The sequence below is a fragment of the Adiantum capillus-veneris genome, chromosome 1, assembly GCF_014529385.1.
Source record: "Adiantum capillus-veneris isolate H3 chromosome 1, ASM1452938v2, whole genome shotgun sequence".
NCBI lineage: Eukaryota > Viridiplantae > Streptophyta > Polypodiopsida > Polypodiales > Pteridaceae > Adiantum > Adiantum capillus-veneris.
Window position 1 is genome coordinate 118375502 of NC_140931.1, and position 15650 is coordinate 118391151.

Below are 15650 nucleotides of genomic sequence, written 5' to 3' on the forward strand. Positions count from 1 at the left end.
TCCTCAAATGTTGATGGGAATTTTAACTCTACCTTGGTCTTCAAAATTGGATACAAGCCATCCATGAACCTATCTTTCTTTAGAAAGTTTGGTGCACCACCTTGGTTTTGTAAGGTAGCCTCCCATCTATCCCATAGGTTAAGGAAAATGGCCTCATAAGATGGGTAGTCTTCAAGGAATACCTGTTTATGTTGAAGTAGACACTTCCAAAGACCCTCTGGAGTATCTCCTTGCCCAAATTTGGCAAGAAACATTGCACGTAGCCTCTCCCAATTGGTTTTTTTTTGAGGTTGCAAGGCCTTGTACCATGCCTTAGCCTCCCCTTTGAGAACGAGTGGAAAAGCACGCAGCTTTACCTCTTCTTGATCTCTCCCAGAGATGAGGTGTGCCATCTCCAAATTATCCAGAAATTCTTGTGCATCCTCACCATTTTTAGAATGAAAGGTAGGAAAAGTGCTTGACATTTTTACAATACAAGGAGGTTTGTGTACCACAAAGTTTTGACTACGATGAGTGATCACATCAAAATGAAAATATATACATCAAGTGTTAGTTCATAATTTATCATAGGCAAAATAAAAGGGTTGATTGAGGCATTAATTTCATTAAGGCGAGTGGGTCCAAAAATTCTCCTAATGGTTGCTTGAAATCTAAATTTTGTAGTAATTATGATGTGCACAGATTGACGAGCTATGGGTGTAAAAGGAGAAACAGCTCCAGGTTGGTTCATGTAACAATGTGTTCTCCTTTTTCTTTCTCTTGAAGAAAGTTTCCTTTGAGTGGATCGCTATCTAAGCGCCTCTTGTCCCTGCCTCAAAACAAAATAAAAACATGGACATCAAATGAATCATCATAATTAATGAATGGAAGAATGATGGGATTTGGAGATGCCAAGATTTCACCAAGTCTTTCTGCTCCAAACATAAAAACAATGCGTTGTTAGTAAAAAAAATTGCGATCTACACAAATGTTAATTCTGATGCGTTGTGAAAAATGAAAAGCATATGGTGTAACTCTATTGTTCATGAGGAGAATAGAAGGCAATTAGGAAAGTTCCTCAGTGGGGGCACCACTTTTTATGAGAGCGGATTTTTGAGATGGGGCTCAACTCAAGGCTCCCACCAGACAACCACTCCGTGAGACCCTACACACACATATTTCTTAGGGGCACCACCCTCTTTTATGGAGAAAGAAGGAAACCAAAACAAACCATACACACACACACACACACACACACACACCTTCCTTATGTGCTTCAACACAAAATGCCCTTCAACCATTCAACACACACTCCTTAAGCAATCCCTTTGAACGTTGCACAAACTCACATGCAAAGATTGACCTTCACCATATTAGTGCTCATATACTTCTAAGAAAAGCAATCACAAAACCTCAAAACTCAAAACATCACAATATACAAATACTTGGCAACTCCTTTCCTTTCCCAAAAGAAGAGACTACTTACACACATAAGGCGGCATGCATAGAGAGCTCTTCTCCATCTATGCAGCCCCAAGACTTACTTACACACAGCATAAGGAGAGAAGCCAAGCAAATAGACACCATGGTGCACAAAAAACTTTCTCAACAAACAAGCAACCCAATGAGCACAAAATATGAGAAGCAACCAAAGATAGGCTTACCAATTTTACATGCGTTTAGAGCAAAAGTGTGACGACGACACCCCAATTGCAACAATTTGTTGATCAAACCATGAGATAGATCATTGAACTTGATATCCTTGCTCTCTTATAGAATCTACAATCCTTATTTAGGGATGAGTATGATAAGAGAAATGTTTGCAAGAGAATGGTAGCAATAGCATATTGATGCTCTCTCTATGGTGCCGCTTATGATAGCGAGCTTAGGAAATGGATAGGGAGACGAGAGGAGAGAGAGATTGGGGCTTCCCTAACCTTAGAGGGGCTTATTTGCAGCAATGGAGTAGGTGTGTGTGTTTTTGTGCTTTGCCAAAGGGCCTTTTTATAGTTGTACAAGACCTTGGGTTAGGTTAAACTTGACTAGGGTAGGAATTAACCATAGTTAGGTTCCCTTTTGACCATTCCTTCAATTATCCAAATAAGGGACTTATTTTTTCATTAAAAATAGCCTTTTAGGTCGTGGAGGTTCCATAAGGATTGATAATGTATGTGGGCCCCACCATGATGTCCCTCCAGTGGCCCCTGCAGAGTGTCCCCATCTTGTTTGTTGTGTCTTTGGAAGCATCTTGAGCCGACCCCTCCACATGCAAGTGGTTTTTAACTCCCCATTGGTATTTTAGAATGTTGAAGAAGTCAAGAAAACTTTTCACCTTTGTGGTTTACCTGATTGTAACTTTGACCTGCAGTAACAGTGTCCGCAGCACCTTGTTTTCACCATAACTTTTAGCCTGTAACTCAGAATTGGGTGTTGTAAAAGGCAAAGTTGACCTTCTCAAAGTGTTTAAGCTGATTTTGGAGTGTTCCTCAAGTATACCCACGAGCTAAGGCGTTCAAGATGCATCCAAAACACCTTTTGAACAAAGTCTCCTTGTAGGGGCCCCTTTAGCATGCATCCAAGGTGTAGCATGCTTTTTCAAAAGAGAATCCACCTTAAACAAATGAGGTGGGCTCCAATAAAGTTTGATTATTGGGGATATACATTATATTTAAGATTTGTTGACCAGCACAAGTAAATGATCCAAGACTTGGGTCACATAGTGGTGGGGAAGGGAAGGCCTACAAGGTTAACCCTACCCTTGAGAGAAGATGGGTAAGATAAGTGCCCATAAATTATTTATTTACAAATTATGGGATGTAGATAGCTATTTAAATTAGTAAAGATAATTAGTTAAAAGAATATACAGTAAAAAACTAGGAGAGTAGGATTAAGTTTACTATTTAAATTTAGCATGAAGAGAGAAATATGATGTAAATGCATAAAGATCTAAGAAGGGTAAGGTGTTTGTATGGAAAAAGGTTATTACGGAAAGAGAGAATGAACACTAAGTTAAAACTTTGGTAAAAAATATATACATTTGAGTAGAAATGTAGTGCAAATGCACGGTTACCATTTAACGCTACTCACCAAGTATAGAAACTGAACACTCAAGGTCTAGTACGACCATCTATAGTAATTTAGATGAGAGTGAAGAAGATACAAGCGAAGACCTATCAAGCGAGTCGAGTTCAAACATTTACCAAAATCAAAACATTAACAAAAAACAAAGGTCATATAAGAGACGACGATATCGAGCAAATGTGAGAGCTAGGATAAACAAGGAAAGATCTACTGCATAATGGCTTAGCTATCTAGGGGCATGTGATGCTCATCGAAAGCTAGTAGACAATTGGGGTGAACATCTCCAGAGTGTCAATTGGTGCAGCCCGCGACCCATTGACCTCGCTCAATTGGAGGTTACAGAGCCGAAATTGAGTCGAACTATAAGAAGACGTCAAAACCGAGAGTTAGCACAACAACAAAAGGAGGCAGAACTAAAAGAAAGGTTTCCGTCAGGACAAGAGCCTGCTGACTTACATACGACTCCTGAACATTTTAAATCTTATACCACGGGGGAGCGAAAGGTTGTGTATGCCAAGGCCCAACGAATACCTACCAATGAAAGCAGTGGAGTCTATGATGGTCCAGCGGTAGTTAAAGAGATAAAATTAGCAGAACCAAGTGAGGAGTCTAAACCAGTCTTTATTGCTCAAGACCTTACTGAAACTGAAGAGGCTGTACTTAAGGAGCTCCTCAAGGAATACAAGGATATCTTTGCTTGGACATATCATGACATGAAGGGCGTTCCACCTTCTGTGGTGCAACATACAATTCCCATGATCAACACTGCTAAACCCGTCCAGCAACGACCCTATCCAATGAATCCTAAGTACGCCAAAATTGTACAAGAGGAGATTGAAAAACTTATCCAATGTGGATTCATATGCCCTATTGAGCACTCAGAATGGGTTTCTCCAATAGTCATTGTGCCAAAAAAGAATGGGAAACTAAGAGTGTGCGTGGACCTCAAGAAAGTTAATGCAGCTACTAGGAGAGATCATTATCCCTTGCCATATTCAGAACATGTGCTTGAAAGAGTTGCGGGCAAGGAAGCTTATAGCTTTTTAGATGGGTACTCTGGTTACAATCAAATCACAATTGCATTAGAGGACCAAGCTAAAACTGCTTTTATCACAGAGTTTGGAGTGTTTGCATTTCGTGTTATGGCTTTTGGCTTAACAAATGCCCCTGCTACATTCCAACAATTAATAAACACTGCGTTTAAAGAATTTCTAAGGGAGTTTTGTGAAGCCTTCCTAGACGACCTTTGTGTTTATTCTTCTTGGGAGAAGCATTTGTTATATCTACGAAAAATATTTGAAAGGTGCAGATTTTATCGCATCTCATTGAACCCTTTCAAATGCCAATTTTGGGTTAAGCATGGAGTCATTCTAGGGCATATAGTGTCCAAGAACGGGATATCCACAGATGAGAGTAAGATTAAAGCCATTGCCGATTTGCCACCACCTACGAACTATAAAGGAGTTCAAAGATTTATGGGCCATGTTGGTTATTATCGAATATTTATTTTAAACTTTGCCGAGATAGCGCGTCCATTGTACAAGCTTCTTATCGAGTTTCACTGGACGGAAGAATGTCATCAATCTTATGAGTTATTAAAGAAGGCCCTAACAAGTGCTCCAATCCTGCGAACACCTGATTGGAATGTACCTTTTCATGTGCATATTGATGCATCAAATTTTGCTATTGGGTGTGATCTAACTCAACCAGGAGAACATAAATTGGACTACCCTATTAGCTTTGCAAGTCGCCAATTAAATGATGCCGAGATGAACTACACTACTACAGAGCGCGAAGATCTAGCTATGATTTACGCAGTAAAGAAATTTCGCTATTACCTTCTTGCTACCAAGTTTGTGTTTTATGTTGATCATCAAGCATTGCTATATTTGGTAAACAAGCCGTGTTCCACATGTCGAATTACACGATGGTTGTTAATTCTTCTTGAGTTTGACTTCACCGTTGTTGTGAGGCCTGGGAGAAAACATGTCATGGCAGATCATTTATCTCGTATCCCTAATGGCGAAGCTCCTACGGGGGTTCATGATGAATTGCCTGATACTCCTTTGTTCATTGTTGAGACAATGCCTGAATGGAGTGAAAAGATTGTTAACTTCTTAGTTAATGGTTTTCCACCCAAAGAACTGCGAAAAGATATAGCTCGAAAATTAATCAAGGAATGCGAACCCTATTGCTTACTGGCTGGAACTCTCTATAAGAGAGGAAAAGATGATGTTCTTAGACGCTGTGCCCGTGAGGATGAGTATTTATATATTCTACAAGAGGCACACATGGGCGTAGCTGGTGGTCACTTTTCAGGAAAGTTGACTGCCCGAAAGATCTTACAGTCAGGCTATTGGTGGCCCACTCTGTTTAAGGATGCATCACTTTTTGAAAAGGGATGTGATGAATGCCAACGCTTCAAGAAGCCACAAAGAAGTGATAGGATGCCTCTACATCCCATCAAGATAACCCAACCATTTGAAAAATGGGGCTTAGACTTTGTAGGACCGATTAGTTCGACTGCACGTAACACGCAATCACGATATATCATTGTGGCTACCGACTATGTAACCAAATGGGCTGAAGCAAAAGCAACACGAAAGGCGGATGCAAAAACAACAGCTAAGTTCCTCTTTGAGAACATTATCACACGTTTTGGATGCCCCTTTGAACTTGTGAGTGACAATGGAACTCATTTTATAAATGAAGTAATAAAAGAACTCACATCAAACTTCATGATATCTCACCACAAGTCTACACCCTATTATCCCCAAGCAAATGGCCAAGCTGAGAGTACCAACAAAACTCTCATCTCCATTTTGACAAAGACAGTCGAGGCTCATCGCACTGATTGGGACCTAAAGCTTACATCAGCTTTATGGACTTATCGTACTGCGTATAAAGTTGCTATTAATTGCACACCGTTTAAGATGGTGTATGGCCAAGAAGCAGTTATGCCATGGGAGTTTGTCATTCCTAGTCTTCGAGTAGCTTCTCAAGAAGGTTGGGATGGTAACCCCTTAGTGGAGCGATTATATATCCTGGAAAGGCTAGATGAAGAGAGGCAATTAGCTGTGCAAAATGCTCTAGTGGAGAAGGATAGGAGAAAGAAGTGGTTTGATAGCCATTTAAAGGATAAAGACATCAAGGTTGGTGATAAAGTTCTTATGTACGGGGTACGTAATGAAAAGAAGAAATTGAAATACGATGGTAAGGGACCATATCGAGTGTGTGAAATTACCCTGCAAGGTACCATTCGTGTGGAGACTCTAGATGGAGTTGAAACCATTGGATTCCTTAATGGGAGTAAATTCAAAAGATATTATGATCCTCTAAGCCACGAAGAGTTGCAAGCCATCCATCAAAAGAAGGCTGCCAAGGAACAAGCAGAGCTTAAAAAAATCCAAGCAAGAGTTGAGGCTCGAGAACGACAACAACGTCTTAAACGCCAACATTTGGGAATCACGCAAGCATTTTTCGAGGACACAGATGACGACTCATTAGAATCTGAGCCACCCCTACGATACCCAATTGAGCTAAATAGCCCCTATGGGAAAGTACTATACAATGCCTTATTAGATACGGGAGCTAAACACAATTTGTTATCCTATGGAGTTTGGTGTCAATTAGGGAAACCGACCCTATCCCCGAGTACGATGCAAGTCAAGGGCATTAATAAAAAGAAAACTGCTATTCTTGGAGTCCTTCAGACCCCTGTTGTCTATGACAATGGAAGCATAGTGCAGAGGTTTCTAGTCATGCCCGCGGGAGCTATGGAAGGCAACGTAAACCTGGGACGCACGTGGATGTTGGCAACCAAATGCACTATTGATTGGGATACTGGTAGTGTCACAATGCGACCACCGACTCTTACCCCTATCATTCAAGCAAAGTCACCTACGTTGCAAACTCTAGCAAAGTTGAAGGATAGCCAACATTCACAAGCCAAGGTGGTTAACTCCTCTTTGCCAGCTACCCATGAACCTAGCACTTCAACACTTGTAGTTGCAGCAAGCAATAATATTGCAAGTACTCAACCTGCACGACCTAAGAGTACATATCAATGGGTCCCCAATGCCTTACTTCCAACTACCTCAACCCTCCCATCCATTCCAAGAAAAATTTTCCCCGGAAAACCAAGAGCGCGCCCTAGGAGAGTCAAGACCAAATCACGATGGATTCCAAAACAACTATTAGAAGCCCAAGGCTACTATGATGGAAATGAGCAAATTTGGGTACCTAAACGTAAAACGTGTCCTTCCCTATCGACAACAAACCCATATGAGTCAAACAGTGTAATGCTAAAGCCAATGGCAGACCGTGGGAAGGGAAAGATCACAGAATGCTACACACCTAGTCCAGAGCTAGTTTGGGCTCCAAGGCAAAACCAATTTATTCCACCTAGCTCAGGAAGGGGGGAGTTCCATGAAGCTTCTAGCTCCTCGTGTAATACATCCATAGAGGTAAAAGCTTCTACACAGCCTCCATCTATAGTAGTGGACCTCCATGAAGCTACAAAAGAATCCACACCTCCCAGTGTTCAAGAATCACCTGATGAACCACTTCAAGTTCGATCCTGGGAGAGTACCTTACCACCCTTGCAACTTGACGAGGCACCTAGGGTAATAGAAAACTACTGGCAAAAATCCTCACCTATTACCAACTGGAACAATTGGTTTCAAAGGGTGACGACATTATTTCAAACGGTATGATCTACCCAAGAAAGGGGGGAGTGTTTGTGGACATCCATCATTCACTTGCTTCCCTCTCAACCTTTCTCCCTGACCTCTTAATCTCCAATCTTAGGGAATGTATATATAAAGCCTTATACTCACAAAAACAAGATAAAAAAGTAAAAGAGCAAGAGCCATAACACAAATCATAAAAACAAATTATGCACAAGAACACGACCCTTGTAATATTTGCACTCTAACCATCATCTATTTGCATGTACAGATATGGCTAGTACGCTAGAGTCATCCACTCCTGCCTTGGGTGAGAGGTACCCTCGTTACTTTTCACAAATATTTCACATGGTCTTTCCAGTGCTTGTATGTGAATGGGATTTGATAGGTACGCTAGCATGCGAGAGGAATTTAGAGGAGTTAGAATGGCTGATACGTCTCTTGACCACGTCTGATCCATACTTAGTAGAGAGCGTTTCTCCCATTGCACAAGCCTACCCTTTTGACCAAGATGACTATAGGCGTCTAGTGACCTTCTTAGTAAACATGGGCACCTATGATGAAGAAGAAAATTTACACGACTACACGGATGGCACATCTGGTCTCATGGATGATGACTTTGTTTATCTCGACGACAAGGATAGGGGTTTAGCCTTAGGGTTTCCCCCCAACCTCTACAATATCCTATTCCCTTGACTCTCTAGGGGGAGTGCAAATAATTAGGTTAGGGTTCCTTATGTTTTTTGTTGTGTTCAATAAGTGTTGGTACCTTTTCCCACTAATGTGCCTCCTGGAGGTATTCCTTTTGTTTCCTAGTGTGTACAGGAGTGTGTTGCTATTAATAGGATTTGGACCTTCATGGAATCTTTATCTCGACTCACTCTTCAAACAAGCGCGACCATCGACACAAACAGGTGTTTCTTGTCCATTAGCATTGCCTCTTATCTTTTTTGCATCTATGATTGTCTGCTTTGATTGTGATTGGTAGCCTAATATTCACCGCATTTGCTTAGTATCAAACATTTAATTCAATGTAATTTTTTGTCATAATCACTTGTTTAGGTTTAAAAATCAAGCAGTCCGACTAAGCTAGTTTGACCAAGTTAGGTGTTAGAAATCTTCTCTTAATACCATGGGGAATGCCTTCCTGATAATCAATGGTTACTTAGGTTCTTAATCCGATTTAGGCAGCATTGTGTGAAATGTACTAGGGCTTTCTAGTGGGCTTGACCCTATTGACCTTTCGCTTAAGTATTATAAAGGGAGTTTACTAGTGTGATGAGCCTGGGGAGGTGTATCAGTGTTATATGACCCCCCAAAGTTACAAAATTAAAATTCTGAAAATGAACAAACAAAAAATCAAAGTGCCACACTGTAAAATCTTAAGCTGGAAGAGAAATCTCAGCTTGATTTGGTACTTCACTCACATGTATTGCCTATGGTACTAGAGCCCTAGAGGTTCCCAGTGTGGGCGCTTTTCCTTGAAAAGCAAAAAACCCAAGGAATACAAAATAAGCACACACATCAAATTGAATCACTGTGAAAAGACTTTGGGGGGTCAAAGAAGAAGTAATTAGTCAGGCGATGATTTCATGAGAAATTCCTTTTATGGTAGCTTAACTACAAGGTCTTCTAGATATAGCCTCTAGTCAACCCTCGAACATGAATACTTGGCTCTCGCGATTAAACAACTTAATTGACCATAGAAAATTAAGAAGCTTACCCATGGTATTAATATTCGATCTCTAGTGCCTTTCGACCGTCAAATTAGCGACCCCAGACTTGTTTAATTTTTTACCTTTACATCTGTTTATGCATTTGATTACATTGAAATTTAATGTTTATTGCTGACAAATTGTTTGAAATTCTTTTACCAATCAATTTGTCTACCTAAAACTGCATATCCTTTTTAATCACTTATGAGAATGCAATTATTGTGCCAATGTTGTTTGATTTTGCAGTGACTGAAGAAGACTAAGGACATTCATCTCAAATGCTCTTCCACCTCGACGAACGAGCTTCAACTCAATAGCTTCCGAGGACGGAATCTACATCAGGAAGGGGGGCATGTTAACCCTCACGGCTCACGGACACCCCATCACCTACGACGGACGTGTATTATGTATTTGGTAGAGTCAGGTACCGGGCTTGTCGGACCAATAGGAAAAGGGTAAGAGTGATCGCCGCTGAGAGGCGCACTCTAACTGGGACATTCAAGGGATTAGTTGGCTAAGCATGGGCGCCCAAGTGTGAATGGGGTGAGCTCATATAAAAGCCAACTAAACCTAAAATTCATTCATTCTCTCATTTGTGCAATAGAAGAGTGCTCTTGCTCCATCTCCATCTCCATTTCCATCTTCTTCTTCTTCACCTCCTTGTGTGCGTGTGTATGTGTGTGTGTGTGTGTGTGTGTGTGAGAGAGAGAGTGTGTGTGATCGAGCATTGCTACGAAGGCACGACTGCAGCTTCTTCTTCATCGCGGCGAGGAATCCACCACGAAGGCGAGCGTAGAGCGGTGAGTGACACACCCTTTGCTCTCTTGAGCTTGCTAGATTAGTCTTGTTGTGTGCTTGGAGCCATTTGTGACTCGCACACGGTGTATCGGCAAGTCCCTTGCTTCGACAGTGCGGCAAGGAGTGCACAGGCCTCGTGATAGTTAAGTAGATTAAACTACCCACAATCTTCCTGTACATCTTGACATCCTCAACAACATCACCCTTCTCTGCACTCAGCTTTGCATTCACATCCAAGGGAATAGAAATCGGCTTACAATTAGCCATACAATACTTTGACAACATGTCCAAAGCATACTGTCTCTGTGACAACCATACACCCTCTTGAGTCCTGATCACCTCAATGCCAAGAAAGTAGCGCAACTCGCCCAAATCTTTCATTTCAAACTCCTGTTTGAGAAGACCCTTCACATGGTCAATCTCCATAGCATTGTCACCCACAATAATAAGGTCATCTACATATATGGTAATGACCACAATCCCCATATCACTCTCACGTACATAGAGTGAATGATCAACATGAGCTCTCCTAAAACCAATACTGACAAAATACTTGGCAATCCTGTCATATCATGCTCTAGATACCTGCTTTAAACCATACAAAGCTTTGAGAATCCTGCATACATAATCTGGGTAACCTGGATCAACATAACCAGGGGGCTGATCCATATACACTTCCTCTTGCAACTCACCATTCAAGAAGGCATTCTTTACATCCATTTGATGCATAATCCATCCTCTAGATGGAGCCACTGCTATGACAGCTCTCACAGTCGTCATCTTTGCCACTAGAGCAAAGGTCTCCTCAAAGTCTATGCCATACGTCTGTGCATAACCCTTTGCGACCAGCCTTGCCTTGTGACGCTCAATGTTATTATCAACCTTATGCTTGGTTTTATACACCCATTTACAGCCAATAGCTTTCTTGCCACTTGGCAATGGCACCAACTCCCTTATGTCGTTTGCTTCTAATGCAACCATCTCTTCATTCATTGCATCATCCCAATGCACATTTCCAACTGCATCCTCAAAACATGTGGGCTCCACATCCTGTATCACCTTAGCCATGTAGGCTTGGTGATGTGCTAGATACCCATCATAAGTCAATTTTTGAACTGGATTTCTGACTTTGTTAGATCTGCGCGGTCCTGGGTCACTCCTTTGTCCTCTAGCATCTTCTTGTACTTTCCTTACACCAGGTGTCCTGATAGCCGGAATTCCAAATTCCTCATCAAGAATTTGTTCATAACCATCTGAATCCATGTCTATATGTGAAAAACCTGATGATACATCAGCCATAAAGGGAGGTTCATCAACCTTTTCCTTTCCTTTTCGTGATACATTCCTTGTACCTGCTGGTGGAGTAACTTGCGTACATAGTCTACCATTCCATAGCTTCTCAACAGAGCCACGAGAAGAGGACTCTTGTGGTCCACTCAAAACCTGTGACTGTGGCCTCACATTTTGTACAACCACATCATCTTTTACATCAGCCCCAATAGTGCCATGTGCATTACTGTACCAGCTGCTCATCTCATCAAATACTACATCTCTGCTCACTCGTAATTCTCGTGTAGTAGGATTGTAGCACCTGTACCCCTTTTGTTCAAGGGAATATCCCACAAGAATACATTTCTCTGCTTTAGGATCCAATTTCCTACGCAACTCATCTGGTACATGTTTGTAAGCTATGTAGCCAAACACTTTCAAGTGTGCCAAATCAGGCTTTGTATCTGTAAACTTTTCCTTAGGTGTTACATCATGCACCGTAGCTGCAGGTGTCCTGTTCATAATGTACACAGCTGTATTTACAGCTTCAGCCCAGAAATGATGAGGCATGTTCTTCTCAATCATCAATGCACGTGCAACCTCTGCAATGTGCCTGCTTTTCCTTTCTGTGACCCCATTCTGCTGTGGAGTATATCTGCAAATGTAAACTGCCTTGCGTATACCATGCATTCGCAGAAAATCTGAAAAATCATTGGAGAAGTACTCTCCCCCTCCATCTGACCTCAATGTCTTGATTTGCATATATGTCTCCTTCTCAATCATGACTTTGAAGTCATGAAAGTGACCAAACACTTCACTTTTGTTACGCATGAAGTAGACCCATACTTTCCTTGTATGGTCATCCATGAAAGAGACATAATACTTGCAACCATGTATACTTGCAGTATCGGTTGGACCCAAACATCTGTGTGCACCACCTCAAGTGGCTTTTTACATACATTGCGCTCATGTGGAAATGAGCCCTTTGACTGTTTTCCAAACTGGCATGCTGCACACACTTTATGCATACCATCCACCTTGAATTTGGGCAAACCTTTTACAATCTGTTTTGATTGCATGCTGCGCAATCTCTGCTCATTGACATGGCCAATGTGTTTGTGCCAAATGTCAACATCAGCCACAACACCTGTGCCCTGTGCGAATAATGCAGCTTTTACCTCAGGCATGTCTACATTGAACGCAAACATTCTGCCCACACATTTGCCCTCTGTGATCAGCTTACAGCCATTCAGGAATCTTCTACATAACAGCCATTCGGATTAAAGCGAACCTGCAAACCCTGCTCAACCATTTGTCCAACAGAAACAAGGTTCTTTGTAATGTTTGGGACATGAAGTACATCTGCTAAGTACTTTGATTTCCCACTCTTTGTATTTAGAGGTATGTCCCCTACATGAGCAATGGGGTGAGCTATGTCGTCTCCTGTTTGCACATAGCCTGACACATCTGGTTTGCGCTTATCTCTAAACCACTCTCCACGAGACGTCATGTGATTAGAGGCACCTGAATCCACATACCAAACATCATCTTGGGTGGAATTCTTTGCAGTCATTGTATTCATTACATGATGCATAACAAACATGCGCTCGCTTCTGTTGTCATCTGCATCTCTGCTAGTAGATACATAGTTGCCCTCTTCTCTCTTTCCACTTGCTTTTCCCTTTGGACAGTCACGTGACATGTGACCTTTTTCACCACAAGTCCAACATTCTCTGTTATCTGCAGTATGTTACTGCTTGCTTGATCCTGCACCGCGACCTCTTTGACTCCCCCTGCCTTGAGACTAGTTTCCCTTGCCACCTGTATTGTTTTGATTTGATTGACCTTCTCGAAATTGGCCCCTGCAACCACTTGGGCCTCGACCACGACCTCTACCTCTGTTGGAGTTAGAATAGAAGGCCTGTTCATACCTATTTCTGCCACACGAGAAGAAGATGTGTCAAGACCAAGGTTCTTCTCTTCAAGAATAAGCATAGAAATCAAATCTTGGAACACGGGGATGTCGTCTCTTGTATTCATGGAAGACCTGAAATGTACATACTCATCTCCTAGACCATCCAAGCATGCACGGACAATGTCATCGTCTTCCACTGAGACTTTAATAGATCCAAGATAATCATTGATGGAGAGGTTGTTCCTTTTAACCTGATTTAGCTCCGACTTTAGTTGAAGCTTCCTGGCCTTGGTGTTCACCTCTAACACTCTGCCTAAGTTTTTCCATGCAATGGCGGGGGTTTTAGTATCCTATAGATAGCCCATCATGCCATCTGTGATGCTCATAGAAAGCCAATACATCACTTTGCTTTGTCCTTGTGACAGTCCCTCAAAGCTTTTCTTTGTTCTGCTGTAGCATTTGCCTCAGGAATCTCTAGTTCCTTTTCATTGTCTCCTTCTACATAGTCCCAATAACCTTTTCCTTTTAGGAAATTTGTTATTCTGAACTTCCATGCAAGGTAGTTATTTTTCTCAAGCTTCTCAGTGACAATCGGACTGAAACCGTCAGACATCTTGAAGCACTAAGACAAAATAACTGCAATCTGTAAAAACCTGCAAATCTGCTGAACCTGCTATTGTGGTACTTGTAACGCTTTCTACACTGAACGAGTGTCCACAATCAAGCGTACATACAACCACTGTACTTGTACAATAAATCTTTGTGTATTGCACTTTGGAGACCTGTTCAGAAACTTGTACGAAAAACCCCAAAAAATTCTTCCACTGCGCGGGGCGCCTTCGGCATTTGGTACGTAGATTGCGAACGAAGAGATTGTGATGCTCTTGCTCTCTTAGCCTCTCTTGCCTGCACCACGCTCTGATACCATGTAAAGAATAAGGATGCAAGAGAGCTACACAAGACAAGCACAAAGCACACAGAGATGGAAAGCTTCTTCTTCTACTTCGCTAAGAAAAGAGAGTACAAAATGACTAAGTGCTAAAGCTGAAAAGTAGCACATATGTACATGCAGTCACTAAGTGTGAACTCAATAGAAGCGTACTAGGCTGGCACTATAAGTGTAGTCTAGCTGTAGAATCACTGGCAAAGATCCTCTGTGTCGGTCACCTAATGCGCCAGTGAGTAAATGCCGTAAGCCGCCAAGACCCGTAGTGGATGCCAGCTCAAGATGTAGAGCTCGACATCTCAACACGGACACCTCGCCCCGGGTGCCATATCCAAAAAGTGGTGGTTCAATACATCTTTATCCACGTACAATTGCGCACCCACCAACAAACGAGTATAAAACGAACTGTGGTTTCTATATCCCAAAACCCCAAAGTACTGACATTTTTGAGAAAAATTTCAAACCAAACTTTATTATATCCCTGCATCTCACTCGGCTCTCTAGCCTGGATATCACCTATCCATGTCATCTGGAACATCGGGGGGGGGGGGGGGGGGGGGGGTAGTCCGATGTATCGCAAGACGCCTCGCATCCTCTGGTAATTCACCTCATTGAGGAAAAATCTCATGGCCATCTGTGGCCTGCATTTGAACCACCCCCTATTGATCCATTAGGAGCAACACCTGTATTTTTACCTCTCGTTTACCAAGACCAAAAAACGGCTCTGATCCTTTGGGCTCAGCCTTGCATCTTCCGAGCATGTTCCATTGTGCTATCATCTCAGCACCTCCGCACATGCGGGTCATTCCATAATCGGGCGCATCCCAACATTGGTTCCCTTCTCCCGGGTCCCATACGGCATCCTTCCAATATTCAGCCTTTCCACATGAGCGGGCCAAAGAAGCCAGCGACCCCATTGCGGAGCCCCAGCCATGATGCATCATACCTTTGCTTTCACATACCCAAATCTCGCAAAGTTGCCCACCCTGAGGCCCACTATCGGTCACTGCCACCGTTTGGCTCAAGGTCCTAAAAAAAAAATCATTCAAAAACTTGCCCCACCCCTGCACTTCAATGGGTAGCTCTCCTAGTGCCTAATGACAATAGTCCTTGACTAACAATATCATCATGAATTTTTTTTTTGCCCAGATAAGTATTTTGCCTAGTACCACATTCCTTAAAGATGTAGTTTGCCCAAAGAGAGGCCTTTTTTTCCGCATCTAGTGAAAATGGCACTGATCTTCCTTGCCACAACCATG